Source organism: Rhinoraja longicauda, chromosome 4 (genome assembly GCF_053455715.1).
Source record: "Rhinoraja longicauda isolate Sanriku21f chromosome 4, sRhiLon1.1, whole genome shotgun sequence".
NCBI lineage: Eukaryota > Metazoa > Chordata > Chondrichthyes > Rajiformes > Arhynchobatidae > Rhinoraja > Rhinoraja longicauda.
Window position 1 is genome coordinate 35,610,789 of NC_135956.1, and position 20,519 is coordinate 35,631,307.

The 20,519-nt window shown below is 40.9% G+C and overlaps 1 protein-coding gene across 4 annotated transcripts in view; it reads right to left on the reverse strand.

Annotated features, from left to right (window-relative positions):
* The window catches only part of LOC144592691 (focal adhesion kinase 1), a 359,949-nt gene that overhangs the window by 316,106 nt on the left and 23,324 nt on the right, over window positions 1-20,519 (reverse strand). For 2 of the 4 annotated variants that reach the window (XM_078397534.1, XM_078397533.1), the window contains exon 2: window positions 7,399-7,491. The exons of the other annotated variants lie outside the window; for them this stretch is intronic. The gene's annotated coding sequence lies outside the window, so the exon portion shown is untranslated. The remainder of the gene's footprint in view (window positions 1-7,398; window positions 7,492-20,519) is intronic. 4 annotated transcript variants of the gene reach the window in all.

A 20,519-nucleotide genomic window follows, 5' to 3' on the forward strand; every position in this document is an offset into this window, starting at 1 on the left:
ACACTTCCCAAACCGTGAGTTATTCATGGTTTTCTCAATCGTTCTTGGATTGTCGGCGATACAAAAGATGAACAAACGTTTGAGTGAATGAATTGCTGCTTTGTGCGGGCGGTGGCTACAGTCCGGAATGTCAATGGATGACGACTGTAAACTTGAAGCTGCTGTTCGTGCAGTGATTAGACAGCTGCAGAGGTCAGCATCCAGCAGAGCAGTTTGTCTGATCAAACCCTCCCTATAATATCACCCAGAAACACATCACTCTGGTAGACACAAAATGCTGGAGTAACTTACTGGGACAGGCAGCATCTCTGGAGAGAAGGAATGGCTGATGTTTCAGGTCGAGGCCCTACAGGATGGGTCACAACCTGAAACGCCAGCCATTCCTTCTCCCCAGAGATGCTGCCTGTTGCTGAGTTACTCCAGCATTTTGTGTCTCTCTTCGGTGTAAACCAGCATTTACAGTTCCTTCTTACACGTTAACAAATCCCCACGCTTGGTGCTTCATTGCGGGTTACAGAGCTCCCTCCAACCCCAGGCAGTCATTTGTGCCGCCGCCCAGAGTAGACACGGGCGCTGCACAAACTCACCCTCATTCAACACAAACCTCGCTCGTCTTCACGCAGACGCCGCTCCCGGGATGGCGGTGCCAGCAGAGGCTGTGTTCGCCAGCGTGGCTCCCTGTAGCCGGTTGTCTGGGTCTTGCTCTCTCGATCACACCCCCGCTGCACGTTTCCGATTGCAGCACCTGTAACCTGACGGAGTGGCACCCGACAGGCTCAATCCTCACAGCCAGCGCTGCCGTGAGAGTGGTTCCCGGGACAGGCGGGCATATACCTGACGGGTGCCGCTCCATCAGGTTACAGGTGTTGCAATCAGAAACGCGCAGCGGGAGTGTGATCGAGTGAGCAAGACCCAGACAACCGGCTACAGGGAGCCAGCGCTGGCGAGCACAGCCTCTGCTGGCACCGCCATCCCCAGGAGCGGCGAAGCATAAAGCAATAAAACCTACAAAATCTTCGTAGTTTTGTACAAATTAACCATATATACAGCTAATTAACAGATTTGAAAGCAGTATTTTCTTACCTCTCCGAAGTAAAACTAGAAAATACGGAAATAAACGAGAATGTTTAGCCCTTGTGACCTATGACCTGCGCACGCTCAGTCGAAATACCAAACTCGCTTATTGTAATTGCACTAGAACAGTTTGTCTGAGCATGACTAGTTCTCAAGCACTGACCCTCTGTATTACAGCTGGGATTCTATCCAGCCTCATTGACAATACTGTATCCAACACTCTCAAATGTTTCTTAACATCACAGAGTGAACTAAACTGGCTAAAGATCATTTTCAGCTACAGTGGGGATTTCAGAGATGACAAGGTGAATCATCTATTTGATGGTTTTGAATGAACAAGCTACAAACGTACCAGCTTCATATGGTAGGTCACATCATTGTTATGGACAGGGATGTTCTCGGAGTCACTTCTCCCAACTGCTATTTAATTGTCTACCACCATTCACAACTAGATGCGGTATGACTGCTGACCTTCAATTAGATCAGTGTGCGAGAGATCACTTGCCCGTGTCCATTGCCTGTTATTTTTCATATTTAGTATGTACTGGCTGCTGTGGACCCGTTGGGTCCAAACCTCTCCTGCATTGGTAGAAGATATAAAAGCTTGAAATCATGCACCACCAGATTCAGAAATAGCTGCTTTCCTGCTCTTATTAGACCTTTTAAACTTAGGATGGCGTCCCGATCTCCTAACTAACGTCACTGAACTTTTTTCCATCTCCATTTTCCCTGTAGCAATATTGTAGCACTACATTCTCTGTGTCATGCTTGTTGTACTTGTGTACGGCATGATTATACTCATACACAGTAAGATTTAACTGGGTAACACGCAAGACAAGTTTTTCCATTGTATCTCGATTTTCATGACAGCCATAAACCAATACCTCTTGCAGATAAATGACACTTTAAAATGCTAGGCTATGATCATCCCCAACCAGATTCTGACTACCATCATTGGACATTCAATACCAATTACATAACAAGTGCCCCTCACATTAACACCTTGGGGGGTTACTGTTGACCAGAAATTCAAAAATATGTTTCTCCTCTTTCACCAAGGATAAAGGAAGTTGGCACACAGTAATACTGCCACCTGCAGGTTCTCCTCCGAGTCGCACAATCCTTAACATCCTTCTTTGTCTGGGAGAAACAGATGCTATAACTCCCTGCCCAACATGTTGTGGGAGCACCTTTGACAGAGGGATCGTAGGAACTCAAGGCAACAGCGCATCACCATCTCAAAGGCAAATTGGGCTGAGCAGTGTTAGCCTTGTCTTAGTACTGTGCTTCAAAAGATAATTTTTTTCAAATTATCATCTGGTGAATGAGTTCGTTCTCATCATCTACTGAATAATTACTAAGATGCAACCTCTCAAGTTGTATTTTCGACCAATCCCCACATCCAGGTTTCATTATAACGTGCTATCACACTTTAGTGTTTCCACCTTTTTTTTCCAGCAATTCCTTTCCTCATTTTCATGAGTCATACAGCGTGCAAACAGGCCCTTCGGCCCAACTTGCCCACACCGGCAAACATGTCATCCCACCTGCCTGTGTTTGGCCCATCTATACATTAAAACTCTTGGTTGTTTGTTTATTTGTGATCGAACTGCAGCCAAAACGGTACACGATAGCTTGACAATTTTAGGCCCACCTTACTCACTTGTCATGGCTTTAATGGTAAAGCAAGTAGTTTTATTGAAATCGGGGTTATATTTTTAAAGTTATTCACATTTTAAAATTTAAATCTATCTCCTGGAGGAGGGAGGGGGGAGGGAGGGAGGGGGGAGGAAGGTGGATAAGGGGGGTTGAGGGGGATGGAGAGGGGGAAGGGGAAGTGGGGAGGGGAGGGGGAGGGGAGGGGGGTAGGAGTGGGTGCTGCACCAATACAGGAGAGGTTTGGGTCCCAACGGATCCACTTGGTCTAGTAGCCCTATTGTCCAATTGTTTCTTAAAGGTTGCAATAGTCTCCACCTCAACTACTTCCTCTGGGAGCTCGTTCCATACACCCACCACCCTTTGTGTGAAAAGGTTACCCCTCAGATTCAGATTAAATCTTTTCCTCTTCAACTTAAACCTATGTCCTTTGGTCCTCGATTCCCCTACTCTGGGCAAGAGACTATGTGCCCTCTCATGATTTTATACACCTCTAAAAGATTTTAAAATACATTAATTCAATTTACCACTTACACAAAGCATTTTAGGCAAGTTTACTGCTGCACTTTGAGATTAAAATTTAAAGATTTCTGAAGAAACCATTCAAAACAAGAATCAAAACACGTTTTCTCCCTTTATTGAGTTACAGCCTACATTTCCAGTTTGTCTGCCCATAGACTTATAAGTATGATGCGTTTGATTCACCGTGTGGAGATACAGACAAGTATTAGCGCCAAAATGCTTATACAAGCTATACAATGCTATACAAGCCAAAAGGATAAATGAAGTTCCTCTACTTAAAACCAGGAAATGATTCGATCAGTTAGCCAGACAGACATCCCTTGAGGGTAAGCATTACGCACTGTTATCTAGGTGTACAACCATACTTCTACATAAACTCTTTCTGAACTTGACATCCAAGATTTCAAAATAGTTTATCCAAAGCAAATGTTAACTACAAAATGTTGGTTACAGACAGTGCCTAAATGAGAAACCACAAAGGCATAATAATTATCACCGTCTGAACCAACTCCCACAGATACAATTACTCCCCAGTACAAATTGAACGGTTTCAATTACCTAATTTGATTAAAGCAATCAAGTTAACTATATTATAAAGTACAGCCATAGACTGAGCTGATCGTCTCATAAACTGACAAAACTGTCCCTCATTGCGGAAAATGTGCATTTTAGTGTTAAAAATTAATAAAATTTTGGACAGCAGATAACAATGAAGGGGAAGTGATGTAAAGAATCAAACTGTGTGGAGTTTGCATGTTCGCCCTATGATTACGTGGGATTTCTCCAGGTTCCCCCATTTCTTCCCACATCACTCCCTTCATGTACAGGTATGTTCCACAGCTATGTTTTTAGAAACATATAAAATTCTTAAGGGATTGGACAGCCTAGATGCAGGAAAAATGTTCCCCATGTTGGGGGAGTCCAGAACCAGGGATCAGAGTTTAAGAATAAGGGGTAGGCCATTTACGACTGAGATGAGGAAAAACCTTTTCACCCAGAGAGTTGCAAAACTGTGGAATTCTCTGCCACAGAAGGCAGTGGAGGCCAACTCACTGGATGTTTTCACGATAGAGTTAGATATAGTTCTTAGCACTAATGGAATGAAGGGATATGGGGAGAAAGCAGGAACAGGGTACTGATTTAGGATGATCAGCCATGATCATATTGAATGGCAGTGCTGGCTCGCAGGTCTGAATGGCCTACTCCGGCACCTATTTTTCTATGTTTCTATCAAGGCATTTCGATTGGTTGGTTAAGTGACCACTGTAAAATTTCCCTAGTGTCCAGGTGGATGGTAGAATTTTGCAGGGGTCAATGGATGTGTGGGGGGGAATAAAATTAGATTACTATAAGGTCAGTGTACTTAACAGTTTGCACAGACCCAATGCATTACTATGACTAAGTTTGTAAACATCGACTTCTGAAAGGACAGACAAGATTCTTCTCCGGCAACACTAGCTAAAGAGAGGAATATAGTGGAATTGTGAATCAGCACATCACATCTTTAAGGAAGGTGCTAGAACTGAGGGCAAAGATGGTTGATTGCTTTGAGAAGCAGCTGCTTCCAGTGTGCTTCCATTTGCCCATCACATTAAATCTCCTTTCCCACTTTGATCTGTCTAAGTGTGAACTCCTGCACTGATCGAATGATGCCCAACACAACTTTGATGAACAGTACCTCATCTTCTGTCAATCTTGTGGACTCAATATCAGATTTAACAATTTAAGGTAACCCTCCTTCTCCTTTAGTATCAGAACTGGTTAGACCGCAACAATGTATTGCAATTGCTACAGCTTCTCCAACAGCACATCTTGTATCAAATATTTATGAGAAGAGGATTAAGACCACCAGGTTCATTTTACTTATAACCTTGAAGTTTCCTTCGAAATCATAATTATTACAGATCAACAGAATTAATGGTTCCTCCGTCATTTTGGAGTCAATCATAAAACTTCATACTTAATCACATCAATTTCAGTGCTTCAGTCACGGCGCACCATTACAATTTTCCTAACGACTCCAAGAGATAAGCTTTGTTTTATAATTACATCCATGAGAATAAGATAACAAACTGTTATTACTTGAATAGCAGTCGGTTCACATTGTGGCAAATGCAGTTTTTGAGAATAGCGAACATGAAATTTTGTGAGTTCTAAACATGAAAGCAAATATTTCATCTGCAGAAGGCATGAACATTTGACTGGGGTGAAAAACATTACTCAAGTTCAGAATTCTATATTTTTAAGTTTAAACCAGCTGAAACAGAGCACAGGGTTAACAATAGACTCATAGAGTCAGAGTGATACAGCGTGGAAACAGTCTCTTCAGCGCAACTTGCCCACACCAGCCAACAATGTCCCAGCTACACTACTCCCACTTGCCTGTGCTTGGTCCATATCCCTCGAAACTTGTTCTATCCACGTACCTGCCTTTCGATGGGATAGTCCCAGCCTCAACTACCTCCTCTGGCAGCTTGTTCCATACACCCACCACCCTATGTGTGAAAACGTTACTCCTCAGATTCCTATTAAATCTTTTTCACTTCACCTTGAACCTATGTCTTCTGGTCCTCAATTCCCTTACTCTGGGCAAGAGACTCTGTGCATCTACCCGATCCATTCCTCTCATGATTTTGTAAACCTCTAAGATCCCCCCCTCATCCTCCTGCACTCCATGGAATAGAGGACCCAGCCTACTCAACATCTCCCTATTGCTCACACCCTCTAGTCCTGGCAACATCCTCGTAAATCTTTTCTGAACCCTTTCATGCTTGACAATATCTTTCCTACAACATGGTGCTCAGAACTGAACACAATATTCTAAATGCTTTCTCACCAACATCTTATACAACTGCAAAATGGACCTCCCAACTTCTACACTCAATTTCTAATACTTGCTGTGAAGAGAGAACATGCAAGTCAAAATAATCCCTTTCTGATTGTAAGAACACTCCATTTTGTTGATGAATTCACAAATAATGTACATCTTGGCCTGCAACTTCTCCAACTGAACCGCAGGCATCTTTTGTTGAGGGGAACTCAATTTGTGGCAATATCTGAAACAACGAGTTAAACACCTTGGTTTAACTACACACTGCTCTTGGTTGGCCTTTCTTTTATTTAAACATATCGCCACATTTCTGACATGCAAACTGGTGGGGTTATAAATGGTTCTGAGGTACAGATCCCTGTCATAATCTGCAGAGGACCTGTACTGACCATTATTTTCTCCCTGACTCGCTCGTCTTTAAACTGCAGATCTCACCATTCAAATAAAATTGACATTAACTCAAATAAAACTAATTTAAACAAAACATTGAACTATACGTAATCATGTCAAAGATTATATCCATCCTGTTCAATGCTCTGCTTTCTTTCCCCTTTCTAGAGCCTGCACTGTCTTACTTTTTATTTAATTTAAATGTTTTCTGACAAGTTCATTTCCAAAACACAGAGAGAAATCAAATAATCTGTTTTAACGTGGTTTTCCATTTAGTTACAGTAAACATTTAATAATTCAGCATATGTTAGATAATGGATACTTCACACTGAGTTTACAACAACAAAAACTTAAAACTGAAAGATTGTAATTCCATTGTTTAAACAACTGATCTAGGATTTGTAATTTGTAATCTTACATACCTCCACTTGCACAATTCAAACGTTCCCAAAATTGCATTCTTCACAGTAGAAAAAAACTCATTTTTTCAGGGAATTCAAGTCTGCCCATTATGTTATCAAATACAATCTCTTCCTGGTTACAATTCCTCCATTTTTTAGAAACATTGCAACTGAAAGGCAGATCAAAACATGCCCCACTATGACTGCAACATTTTTCCAAGCTTAATCAATTCCTTTACAGTGAGTAATCTGCAAAAGTAATTTTGTTTGGCATTTGGATATTGCTTTGATGAAACACTAATAAATTAATCACATAAAGAAAACTATTTGATGGCAGTGTCATTCCACGTCAACATTTTAAATTAAAAGATTATTTTAGCTCATGTTAACATTTTAAATGTATTATTGTCACAAGATATCTATCCAGGGAAATAAAGAGCATAACTTTTAAAAGTTTTCTTTAATACAGTAATTAAATGTCTCTCTAGTTATTTTTATGCAAACAAAATATATCATGAAGCTCACTAAAGTGTGATTGATGTCTGGACAGCAAGGGCCATTAACTTCATGGTCCAGGGTTGATCAAGAGAGATGGTTTGGACGGACGATTGGTTCTTGCTGAGGATAGAGGAGCAACAGAACAAAATTACAAATTTGTCTCATATCTCTATGCCAGTGTAGCCATATTGACAATAGCACACAACCGGTAGATGTCCCTTGCAGATAACTTGTGTTACATTTACAAATGCTTAATTTGTCTGAAAATAGGGCAGTATTACTGGATCAGCTGTGTGTGTGGAAACAGATTGGCAGATGGCCTTTGCCTATTGGGATGCTTATTAAGGCCCGCCCCTCCCCTCATTGGCCTCTGACACAAGCCACATCTGAAAACTGTAAATCAATAAGATCACCACCCAAATTTGGGAGCGCCTATGTTATAACAAAATTCACTTCTTTTCAATTTAAAATTCAATTCCTTTTTGCCAACCCAACTTTCAAACCAAGCACTAAGCTCACAATCTACTGATCAGCAATATTGCAAACTCTCCGATATGCTTCCTGGACATAGACAACAACAGGACATAGACTCACCTGGACAAGAACCACCATTACCACATCCATAAAATTTATAAAATCCATCAGCAGGATACATGAACTAAAGTGAGCAATTTTTCCCAGCATCAACCAGCTCCAGTTGACAGGTCACATCACCCTCAAGCCTGACATCAGACTCCCTAAACACTTTACTCAAGGGTCCTTCATTCCATCATGAACATTCTCAAACTCTGCTTAGAAAAAGTTTAATATCCACTCTGAGTCATGAAAATCCAAGCTTGTGACTTGTCAAAATAGAAACCAGCATACAAGTCGGCACAGAGGGAGAGAATACTATTTCAGAAGATGAAAGTTCATTCAGGTTTTGAAAGAAACCATAAAAAAGTGTTTTAGTTTCCAACTTCCCATCATTCACCTTGCTTGACATTAATTTGTTTGTGTATTTTGGTCATTCAACTGTCTGATCGTGCAAAACAAAGTCTTCGGATCAAGCAAATGAAAAATTTGAACTTTCAGATTTGAATCTGTTCCATTTATATAATATTCCATATGAGCCATCTGCACAAGCCATACTGTAAATTTCCTGAAATTTTCATTCAAGTTTTTCTGGGAAACACACAAGGCCATTAAAGGATTTTAATTAATTGGAACAAAACAGCTTAGCCCAGCTTAATACCTGTAAACCTCCTTGCTAGTAGGATAATATATTTACTCACCCTCACAATCACATAAGTCTTCAGTAGAAATATACAGCACTTACACAGCCCTCAATACCAAATTGGATGGAAAGAAATATCTAACACGGAAAAAGTTCCTTCAGCCCGACTCGTCCATGCTTAACCATGATACATCTCTATGGTAGTCCCATTTGAAATCGCTGCAAACCTTTCAATGTCACCAAAGTCTTGCTTAACTAGTCAAGTCAAGTTTATTTGTCACATACACATACAAGATGTGCAGTGAAATGAAAGGTCCCCACAGTTCAGCAATAGAGCAATAAAAATAAACAATTTCACACACAATCACAACCAACACAAAAAAAAAAAAAAGAAACATCCATCACAGTGAGTCTCCTCCAGTCACCTCCTCAATGTGATGGAAGGCCAGGATGTCTTTTCTCTTCCCCTGCCATCTTCTCCCGTGGTCAGGCTGTTGAAGTTGCCACGTTCCAGGCCGCGCCGGACGGTGAAAGGTTCGCAGCGGGCCGACCCAAGCCCCTCGATCCGGGGCGGGCAAAGACGCTGCCGCTGCACGTCAAGGCGGTCGGGGCTCCTGACATTGAAGCCCCCGCTGGGCCGAGAAAATCCCGCGGCCTATTTCATGCCGTGCCGGACGGTGAAAGGTCCGCGGCGGGCTGACCCAAGCCCCGCGATTCGGGGCAGGCGAAGACGCTGCCGCTGCCGCTGCCAGAGCTCCCGATGTCGGCCCCCACCCAGGGGCCTGCGAGCTTCCGACGTCCACGCGGCCCGCGCCGAAGCCTCCGGAGCTTCGTCGCAGCCGCTCCCGCAGCGCCACCACAGCCTCCGAAGGCAGCCAGCTCCGCAGATGGTAAATCTAGTCCGCGGGCACTGTGAACCAGAGCCCAGGTGGCCCCAGGTGGAGGCCGCCAGCTCCAGGTGTTTGGCCGATGGTAGGCCGCAGCGGGAACGGAGACACGACCCAGAAAAAGGTCGGGTCTCCGTTCGGAAGAGACAATTTTACAGTCCCCCCCCCCCCCCCCCCACATAGTACACAACCACATAAAACTACATCACATCTAAACACTACAATCAAGACAAAAAAACAACATAAAACACAGACAGACGGACTGCAGGTGAGCCGCAGATGCTACAATCTGACATCGCAACGTCTCTACGAATCCCTGTCTAAAAGAGGCCAGAGTGATAAAAATCTTCTTCACCACGATGTCTGCCTGTTAAGCCACTTTCAGGGAACAATGTACAGATGCTCCCTGACTTACGATGCTTCGAATTGCAATATTTCGAATTTGCGATGGTGTAAAAGGCAGCAACCCGCAGTGAGCCGCAGCTCGCTTCCAGCCACCTGATCAGGTGTATTAAATGCATTTAGACTTACGATATTTTCGGTTTCTGATGGGTTTCTCGGAACATAACCCTATCGTAAGTTGGAAAGCACATGTACTTGTATCCTAGATCCCTGTGTTCTACAACGCCTTTGTTCCTAGGCGCCTACTGTTCACTGCATAAATCCTGCCTTGGTTTGATTTCCCAAACCAAATGGAAAATATCTATTGGGAGGTTTGTTATTTCACATTTCTAGTAATCCCTGCTAAAAAGAGCAGTTGAATAATTCAAATACTCTATTTTCTATAACTTTACCTGGCAACATATAACTTTCTAAATTTCAAATGCCCATCAATTCAGAGTTCTGAAAAACCTGTAGCAAAAGTTATAATCTTCAAAAGAATGTGGAAAAAAATTAAAATGAGGCTGGATAGTGGGGATAGGTGGGAAGGAAGAGGGAAGAAATAATTTGATTCATAATCATAAATTCATAAGTCATAGGAGCAGAATTAGGCCATCCGGACAATCAATTGCATTGTGTAACATTCCACATTCTGCTTTATACTGAAATGGAACAGTAGCTTTTTGAGACAATTATTTCAAAAATTCCTTCAGAAATCTACTTTCAATATTTGACTTTGCTACACAGTAACCGGTTAGTAAATTTGAAATGCCTGTTCACTTGAATGCTTTCCTCTTACCTGGTACTATCAAAAATTCAAATTAAGTTTATTTCAGATAGTTTCTCTGAAAATTAAAGCAGTCACTTTCAAATTGGATTTTACTTTGATGTGTTCAAACTGTTTGAACACAGGTTGTTCAAGCACAATAATTAAAAATGTCATCAATGTTTTAGTAATTAGGCATCAACAAGTTAGGAAAAAAATAGCCACTAAACCAAATGAATCACATCAGTAGACATTATGCTGCAGTTAATAAAAAAGACAATGCGCTGATGCTGCCTGACCTGCAGAGTTCCTCCATCACTGTATTTTTGGAAACCAGCATCTGCAGTTCCTTGTATCTCCTTCATGCTGCAGTTCAAATTGATCTCAGTATTGGTGACAGGAAGATGAACACAGCACAATGATTACAATGCTCTCAAGCACTAGATTTTATTTTCAAAGAATAAAAGGTCAAGCAGTACAAAAATGTACATGCACGACATTGCGTTTTAATCAATTCCATTAACACTGTTAAATGGCCATCACAAATACTACCAAGTAGTTCCGCAGTAAAAAAATATATTGCTGCCTTTGAAGTTGGCTATTCATTTCTGCATTGATTTCTCTGGATATACTTTCTTCATATTTTGCTAGCAAGGGAGAATTGATCACCCTGTTGAGGATGAAGTGGCACGGAGGAGAGCCTCAATGCATAAATTTGGTGAAATAACCTTGAAATGATCACCAGTTTTGTAACAATTATTGCACCCTCTAATATGCAAAAAATATTACTTCACAATATACTTCAATAGAAGCTCCCCTGATGCACATATATTGTGGAACTTTCATCTCCTTATCAAACTTTGATGGCTAGCCCTCAAAATGAACCAGTAGAGCTGTTGCAAGCCATTTAAATCAGACAGACGGACTGCATGTGAGCCGCAGCTGCTACAATCTGACATCGCAACGTCTCTACGAACCCCTGTCTACAAGAGGCCAGAGTGATAAAAATCTTCTTCACCACGATGTCTGCCTGTTAAGCCACTTTCAGGGAACAATGTACAGATGCTCCCTGACTTACGATGCTTCGACTTACAATATTTTGAATTTGCGATGGTGCAAAAGGCAGCCATCCTTTATATTGGGATGCAATGGTGAAATCTGTGTCATGCCTACTGTAGAACTTACAGCAGTAATATCTTCCTCAAGAATATTTTTTCTTTTGGGTGGCAGCACACAGGTAAGGCAGTTTTCATTGCACATGCTTAGCTATTCAAAATCAAATATAGTAAACCCTCATTTTAACGGTGCCCTTTATACCCGATTTTGGTTCTCGTAGACGGACCTATAGTGCCACCACAGCCGCTTACAGCCTCAGTTTCTGACACCACCCCCTGGCTTGCAAGGTACACCAGCAAGCCTTTCTTTGCCCACCACACGGTCCAGTTGACACGGCTGCTGTTGGGGTTCATGTTGTAGCCCCTGGAGACAGTTTTCTTCAGTCTGCTGTTACCGACAGGATGCGCTCGGTCACCGTGGGGCTCCCTCCCCTCTCACCGTCTGCTGCTTCTTCCTATTTGGCATTGCTTTGTCCAATCGACTCCCCACACCACCGCCTCCTCCTTCTCCCATTGCTTTGTCCACTCGGAGTTGGCAGCGGCCTGAAGAAAACGCTACCGGCCAAGGGCTACAACGCATGCTGCAACAACAGCCAAGTAAACTGGAGCATGCGGTAGCCAGTGAAGAAGGGCTCATTGGTGCACACCAGTGGCATTTGTGCCTAGTTTTAAGGTGAAAGAACACAAAATGCTGAAGTAACTCAGTGGACTGGATCAATTTGAAGAATGGTCCCGACGTCACCTATCCATATTTTACTGAGATGATGTCTGATCTGCTGAGTTACTCCGGCACTTTGTGTACTTTTATGTATTAACTATTATCTGCAGTTCTTGCAATGCTAATACCTAACTCAATTATAGCAGACAATCGGCAATACCATTCTCTCCCTGCCCACTATAGTCTGTATTACGAGGGTTTACTGTACTTTAACTAGACTCACAAATCAGACGAGGTAGTGTCTGATTTGTTCCCTCCCAAGAAAATAATAATCAAATATGTTTTTTGGAAAACTGGACAGGATCCCCAGCCATTTTCTCATTCCAACTGTTATCATGCCAGATTTATTGAATTCAATTGTTTAATTTGGTTAGGAAATTCAGGGACTTGAATCAAGAAATTCAAAATCATAACAGATTGCATAAAGAAACATAATACACCCACATGAAATTCTGAAATAAAAACAGAAAAGAATGGATATATTCAGATGAGGCAGCATCTGTGGAAAGAATCAACCTTTCAATTGATGACCCGTCTACATATACTACCTGATCCGCTGAGTGTTTCCGGCACTTTGTTTATAAACAAACGTTTTCCATTGCGCTATCTTTGAAAGGAATTTGGATTTAAGCCTTGCATTGGGAAGAGACAATTATTATAGTGAGGCCAACACTGTTGATGCATTCCACACTCCCGTTACATATTTAGACAATCTTAAAAAACAGGATTCTGTAGTTTATTTAGGAAGAGTTAGAATTAGTACCATTTAAACATCACGTTGCAAAGCGGAACTGCTATAATTAAGGACAACCATTAGTAATAGAAATGTTCTGGTTGCAAAGGTGTCTGGATTAACTTTTAGAAACATAGAAAATAGGTGCAGGAGGAGGCCATTTGGCCCTTCAAGCCAGCACCGCCATTCATTGTGATCATGACTGATCATCCATAATCAGTAACCTGTGCCTGCCTTCTCCCCATATCCCTTGATTCCACCAGCCCCCAGAGCTTTATCTAACTCTCTTTTAAATTCATCCAATGAATTGGCCTCCACTGCCTTCTGTGGCAGAGAATTCCACAAATTCACAACTCTGGGTGAAAACGTTTCTTCTCACCTCAGTTTTAAATGGCCTCCCCTTTATTCTTAGACTGTGGCCCCTGGTTCTGGACTCCCCCAACATTGGGAACATTTTTCCTGCATCTAGCTTGTCCAGTTCTTTTATAATTTTATACGTTTCTATAAGATCCCCTCTCATCCTTCTAAACTCCAGTGAATACAAGCCCAGTCTTTCCAATCTTTCCTCATATGACAGTCCTGCCATCCCAGGGATTAACCTCGTGAACCTACGCTACACTGCCTCAATAGCAAGGTTGTCCTTCCGCAAATTTGGAGACCAAAACTGGACACAATACTCCAGATGTGGTCTCAACAGGGCCATATACAAATGCAGAAGGACCTTTTTAGTCCTATACTCAAATCATCTTGTTATGAAGGCCAACATGCCATTAGCTTTCTTCACTGCCTGCTGTACCTGCACTCTTACTTTCAGTGACTGGTGCACAAGGACACCCAGGTCTCGCTGCACTTCCCCTTTACCTAATCTGACACCATTGAGATAATAATCTGCTTCCTTGTTTTTGCCACCAAAGTGAATAACCTCACATTTATCTACATTATACTGCATCTGCCATGCATCTCCCACTCATTCAACCTGTCCACGTCTCCCTGCAACCTCCTAACATCCTCTTCGCAGTTCACACTGCCACCCAGCTTTGTGTCATCTGCAAACTTGCTAGTATTACTTCTAATTCCATCATCCAAATCATTAATATATATTGTAAATAGTTGCAGCCCCAGCACCGACCCTTGCGGCACTCCACTCGCCACTGCCTGCCATTCTGAAAAGGACCCGTTTATTCCTACTCTTTACTTCCTGTCTGCCAACCAATTCTCTATCCATGTCAATACCCTACACCCAATACCATGTGCTCTAATTTTGCTCACCAATCTCCTGTGTGAGACTTTTTCAAAGTCTTTCTGAAAGTCTAGATACACTGTATCCACTGGCTCTCCTTCATCCATCTTAGTTGTCACATCCTCAAAAAAATCCAAAAGATCAGTCAAACAGGATTTCCCCTTCATAAATCCATGCTGACTTGGACCAATCATAACGTTTTATGATGGAACGTTTAATACCAACTTGAAGATGGAAACAGGTGGGGAGAGCAATGGTCTCTTACACTATTGTTTGAGATATATTTAATTCAAATAAGCTCTGCACCTTTGACTTTAGAAATAAATACAAAATCCAAGATTTTACATGTTCATATAAATTCTGACACTCAGAGTCATATGAACCTACAAATTAAGAGTTAGCCTTTCAGTACCTCAAGCCTTTGATTATTTAATAAAGATCACATCTGATTTGACTATAACTTCAATAGGTCTCTCCTGTCTACCCATGAAAACGTTTTACTTACATTATTTATCTACCTCCTTAAAATGTTCTTGGACCACCTCTCTAGCTCTGAACTTCACCAAAAGAGAAAGTGTTCTCTCCGCGTTAACTGTATCAAGATCCCTTAGCACTTTATATGTATGGATCATGTCCCAATCCAATCTGAATTCCAGGATAAACAAACCTATCCAAGCTCTCTCAAAAACAAATAATTTTTAGGTTGCCAAGCTGTAACTAGTGGTATGCCAGTGCCGGGAATCAAACAGTTACAATCTTGAGAAGTGATAAAGACAAGAACTGTACTGTAGCCAAAATCTGCCATCAATACAAAGGCATATGAGAAAATATGCTGCTGCTGAGTAGAACAAAGCACACAATATGATGCAGATGTTATGTGGGCAAAAATGTAAATGGAGTATGATGTAGCATTATAATGTTGTTTTCTTTTCTTTGGTTGAAAAACAGAATATTGTTTAGATGGAGAGGGACAATAGAATACTGTTGTACAGAAAAATTTAGGTTCCTCCCACATGAACCACAAAATTAGCATGCAACTATTGCAAGTAATGACAAAGGCAAATGGAATGCTAGCTTTAATTGCTAAGCGAATCACTTACAAAAATAGGAATTCTGTACCAAGAAATTTGGCTCCGAGTGCACAATGCTTTGTTGAGACATCCGGACTATCGTGCACAGCTTTGATCACTGTATTTAAGGTGGGATAAGCATGCATTGGAGCCAGTTCACTGCGTTTGTACCTGGGGTGAAGGCATTTCCTTATGAGGAAATATTTGCCAAGTGGACTTGCACTTACTGGTGTTGAGATGATCTTCTTGAAATATAGATTCGGAGGGAGCTGGATAGGTTAGCCTCATAGGGAAATAGCAAACAAGGGAGTAATTCACAATAATGGTCATCCATTTAAGATGGAAATATGCAGCAATTTTTTCTCTAGGTGTTTCTGCAGAATTTTTTGTTCCCTTGATTGAATTGTAGCCTGAATGATTGAATTTGTTCAAGGGCAAGTTAGGTTAATGAATGCAAAGGAAAACAAGCATTGTGAGAAATAGGAACAAAACTAGCTTTGAGGGCAAGATCAGACCAGCAAAGATATTACTGAATGGCAGAACCACCGAGAGGAGATTATCTGATTATCCTATTTCTTACATCCTCATTTCAGCCTGACAAAGAGAAAACTTTATCTTGTTTAAGTATGGGGGGAAATGAAATACATTCAATTTTATACAGGTAACTTTTCACTAGGCTCTTAAGATAAAACCTTTCTTCCATTTTCTGCCCCAAGCCTCAGATTAAAAAGTGTATTTTTATATCTAGCTAGAAGACAAAGTGAATGAACATTTTTATTGGTCCATTGATGTCGAAGTTCAATCTTAAAAATTATCATTCTCCCTATGGTTTTAATGGAAATTCAGCAGTTTCATTCACTCCCAAGTCTAGATGCTCAATTATGATACGATACGATAAACTTTATTTGTCAGCAATACGGAGCTAAATATTCAAAGTAAAACAAAACAAATGCTTCACCCACCAATATTTCCCTTTATCCATGTAATTCAAGGGGATGGATCCTGCATTCAATCTTGACTCCAATACTGTTTGGCAATTGCACGTTCCCCCTTTGACTGCATAGGTTTCCTTCAGGTGCTCTGGGTTCCTCCCACGTTGCAAGAACATGCGGATTGTTAGTTTATTTACCCATTGTAAGTTATTCATCGTGTGGTACAGGTTAGTTATAAAATATGGGGAGGGCGGAGGTTTAATAGGAATGTGGTGAACAGAAATAAAAATGAAACTAGAAATAATTAATGTAACTGGGTACGCAATGGTGTGCAAGGACACAGTGAGCCAAGATTCCTGTTTCAATGCTGTACGGTTCCATGGCTCTATGAAAATGACAGTTTCTTCTTGTTTATCTGGTATATATGAATTTTGAATTCTTATTCAGAAAACTGGCAGAAATTTCTAAGAACATTTAGAAACCAAATTTTTTTCAAAATGCAAAATAAGTGTGAAAAAAAATATTTTTCGTTTATTTACTTTTATATACAAGGACGTTGCAGTTGTAGGCTGATTACCAGAAACATTCTCTTTGAAGAGTTAGCACTTCATTTAATGGCGCGTGTAGTCATTTGGTTATTTTTGTTGCATTTTACATTAATATTTTTAGCCTTAAAATAGAGATTTACAATGTAAAGCATTGCTATTTAAATAGGTAAGATATAGTTCGGCACTTGATTGTTGATTGAAAAGTTTATTCATAGAATACGAGTGAGTGATGTACATTACGCATTTTTGAGCAATTTTCATCCAACCTGCACCCGACATACCCTATGGATAGCTGAGAGAATAGATACAAAGATCTGAGTATAGATATAAAATCTGAGCAGGAGTCACCCATTATTTCCTTCCACCATGCCCCGCCAGCTTAAATAATCATAGATAATCTAATGCTGGAATAAACTTCCCATCAGTGACATTTCTTCTTCACCCTTTATAATATTGCATTCCATTTTTACTCATTGACTGTGTGTGCTTGTAGCCTTCTGTGGAAAAACAGTATACTGCAGCAGTCGATAATTATGCAGTGACACAACAAAAAATCCTGTGGAGTTCCCATTTGCAAGGATATTGACTGCCTGATGACATTTTTAAAAAGTACACAATCAAGGTAAAGCATTTTAATTAAATAGTTCAGTGTACATTGACCGCAAGATCAGCTTCAGATCACATAAAGAAAGACAATCTCCCTCAATTCAATTGCTGTCATATTCTTCACATGTACCTTCCATACATTTACACTTTAATATAGACCCTGGTCAGTCGCATTCATTCTGCCTTCTGTACCGCCATCCTAAGTTAATTGATTCTGTTCACAGTTCCCTTTCCTCAAGTACTGCTGTCATCACACTCAACGGACAAACAAAACCTTAAACACACCACCACTAGAAAGCATTACCCTTTTAAACCCGAGTTCCCAAACCTCTAAATTTGAATGCATTAATAAGCCTTGTTTACATTTCACTTCAATATTTGCTGACCTTTACCATAAGGCCTAAAATTCTGGAATGCCCAACTTGAACATCTGTATCACCCATTGCACTTTCAGGACACTCTGTTGCTGGCCTCTTTGACTAAGCTTCATTAACTTTACTAATATCACCATGCGTGGCTTGGTGTGAAAATTTGTTTGAACACACTTTTTAAAAGTCCTCAAAATAATTTTTGTACTGGGTGTTATGTAAGAATACAAGCTGGAGTTACTACAAGTACCAATATACAAGCAAATAGACCAATATATTACATTTCAAAGTATATGTCCAAATAATAATTCCATATTTATTTCTGCTGGCTGCCACTAATCCAGTTGCACTACAATTCTTGCCCATTAACGTTATGCTCAAATTTTGATCAGGAGGCTCATGCATTGAAATACCACATTCAAACACCACACATGACACCCAGATATCGCAATTTTCTTTTTAATTAATTCAATGGAATGTCATAGTGCCATTTTAATCATAAATAAATTGATCCAAATTTGACCTTTCCATTTGATGAGTAAACTAAGTTCAATTGAGATTCCCATTCAAATGGCAGTCCAATTCTCTTTTGAATCTTGCCATTGAAACTGCCTCTGCCAGACTGCATTTCAGAACACAACTCACTGTTATGTGTTGGAAGGAACTGCAGATGCTAGTTTAAATTGAAGATAGACACAAAATGCTGGAGTAACTCAGTCTGAAGAAGGGTCTCGACCCGAAATATTACCCATTCCTTTCCTTCAGAGATGCTGCCTGTCCTGATGTGTCACTCCAGCATTTTACGTCCATCACTGTGTTATGTATTCCCTGAGCAACTCGAGAACACAGCGACACTGGATATATTTCCTTTAACCATTCACTTTCAACAAACTGAAATGCAGTTGAATAATTCTGTGTCCAAGCTATGGAAAAGCAAAAAACTGCAAGTGCAGAAAATCTGAAACAAAAACAGAAAACACTGGATGTATCAAGTGAAGTATTATCTACGGAGAGAGAAAAACAAAGTTAGTGTTTCAGGTCAATGTCTAATCATGGGTTTCAATATATGGCACCAAGTAGGATATATAAAACAATCTTTGATCAGGTTGGCTTCCAATTTTTTATTTTACTTCTCAATTTCATCTCCTGAATCTCATAGTTTTGACCTTTCTCCATTGCTGAGAGGACCAACATCTTTTAGACACTCACAGTTGCTTATTTTATAGCCTCTCACCCAACTTCCTTTAAGAAATTAATTGACTTCCCCAATTTCTCTTAAATCTGTGCTGACAACACTGATTACCAGTGCTTCCGAAATGTCTTTTATTTGCCTTAAATGCAACTTATCCTCCACCGGAGATGCCAGATGTACTGGTTCCATTCTCGGCACATACTATTCTCATCCCATTTCTCCCAAAGCAAATATAGGGTTCTCCTTCTGCTCCATATTCAATAGAACATGATTCCTTCCACCTTCACAAGATGCAACTTCCATACACATCCATCTCTCCCCTGCCAACATTCCATAAAGAATCGTTCCCTCCACACGGTGGCGGCACAATAGCGCAGCGGTAGAGTTGCTGCCTGACAGCACATGCAGAGTTGGAGACCCAGGTTCAATCCCGACTGCGGGTGTTGTCTGTACAGAATTTGTACGTTTACCCTGCGACCTGCGAGGGTTTTCTCCGCGATCTTCAGTTTCCTCCCACACTCTAAAGACGTACAGGTTTGTCAGTTAATTAGCTTGGTACAAGTGGAAATTATCCTTAGTGTGTGTAGGATAGGGTTAATGTGTGGGGATCACTGGTCGTTGCGGACCCGGTGGGCCAATGGGCCTATGGGCCTGTTTCCATGCTGAATCTCTAAACTAAACTAAAAAACTTTCTGATTCATGATTTAATCTTCACCAACACCATTCCTCTTCTCACCACAGTTTCCTATCTAACTACAGGAGATGCAATACGCATCTATCCAACTCTTCCCTTCGCACAATCTGGGGATCCAATATTCTTTACTGTTGAAGATTTACTTTCACCTCTTCCAATTTAGTATGTATTCAGTATCCGCAATATGATCTCCTCGTAATGAAGAAATCAAATGCAAGTTGAGTGCCAATTTCGCAGAATACCTCTATGCAATTCACAAGGATGACACCAAGCTTCCAGTTGCCTGCCATTTCAATCGTCCATCCCACATTGATACCTCTGCCCCTCAACTCTTGAGACTGCTCCAAAGCCCAATATATCTTTGATGAACAACATCTCATCTTCCTTCTAAGCATGTTACAGCCCTTGGGACTCATTGAATTCAACAATTTCAGATAACTGCCATTTATTTCACAACTGGTCAGCAAGATCACCAACATGTATACCTTTTTTTAATCCAAAAATAGCCCAGTTTTTCCTCTCTCAGATGTTTCCTGTCCGGTTGGCCGCTACTAGTATTCTCTTTTGCTTTAAATCTCCAACGAAAGCAATGTTCTCCGTCATATAGTCCTATAATTGTTTCTTCGTTCCTTCTCTCCTCTGTTCTCATTCATCCCCCTCTATCAATCCTTCCTTCAGACTA